The sequence below is a fragment of the Suncus etruscus genome, chromosome 11 (assembly GCF_024139225.1).
Source record: "Suncus etruscus isolate mSunEtr1 chromosome 11, mSunEtr1.pri.cur, whole genome shotgun sequence".
In the NCBI taxonomy this organism is placed as follows: domain Eukaryota; kingdom Metazoa; phylum Chordata; class Mammalia; order Eulipotyphla; family Soricidae; genus Suncus; species Suncus etruscus.
The window spans coordinates 106,469,442-106,470,623 of NC_064858.1; positions in this window are offsets into that span (position 1 = coordinate 106,469,442).

Genomic DNA, 1,182 nt, shown 5'->3' on the forward strand with positions numbered 1-1,182 from the left:
GGGATAGAGCTACGCTGAGCTAATCCAGAAAGAATCGAGTGGAGGAAGACAGCGAGGTGGGAGGGAGGCAAAGCATCCGACCCAGAAACTGTGGAGAGGGACTTGGAGCTCCGACCCAGCCACCCCCTGGGAGGTCTTCGAACTACTGAGTCTTTTCTACTTTTCTTCATATTAGTGCCTTAATAAATGGAGACTTGTTGGTGTTTAAAAGACTATGGCAAGCGAGGTAGGGCAGCTGTTACTCTAGAAAGTCCCAGAACTGGGGCCAGAGTGATAACACGGAGGTAGGGCGTTTGCCTTGAATTCAGAAGGTTGGTGGTTCAAATCCCAGCATCTCATATGGTCTCCTGAGCCCGCCAGGAGCAATTTCTGAACATAGAGCCAAGAGAAACCCTTGAGTGCTGCCAGGTGTGACCCAAAAATAAACAAACAAACAAACAAACAAAAAGCAGTGATTTTATTGTAAGGCATTAAAGACCACTGTAATTGGCCTCCTCAGTAGAATCTCCTGGGGTACACAGCTTTCTCCTCCCCACCCCCTCTGGTCCATGAGAACCTGTCCTAGTCTTCTTTGTTTTTTGTTTGTTTGTTTGTTTGTTTGTTTTTTTCCAGTGGCCCTCATTGGGGTCTTTTGTTTGTTTACTTTTTTTTTTTTTTTTTTTTGGATTTTGGGCCACACCCGGCGGCGCTCAGGGGTTACTCCTGGCTATCTGCTCAGGAATAGCTCCTGGCAGGCACTGGGGACCATTTGGGATGCCGGGATTTGAACCAACCACCTTTGGTCCTGGAACGGCTGCTTGCAAGGCAAACGCCACTATGGTATCTCTCTGGCCCCATGTTTACTTCTTTTAGCTGATAAAAATTTAAATGAATCACTGTGAAATACACCATTACAAAGTTGCTCATGAGTCAGTTTGAGTCATAAAATATTCCAAAACCCATCCATCCCTTCAACTGTGCAACTGTGCTCATTTCCCGCCACCAATACCAATGTCCCCAGTTTTCCTTCCACCCTCTCCCCTGACCTCCCCACGGCCTATCTGCTTCTTTGGCAGACATTCTTGATCTATCCTTTTTCTTTCTTTCTTTCTTTCTTTCTTTCTTTCTATCTATCTATCTATCTATCTATCTATCTATCTATCTATCTATCTATCTATCTATCTATCATCTATCTATCATCTA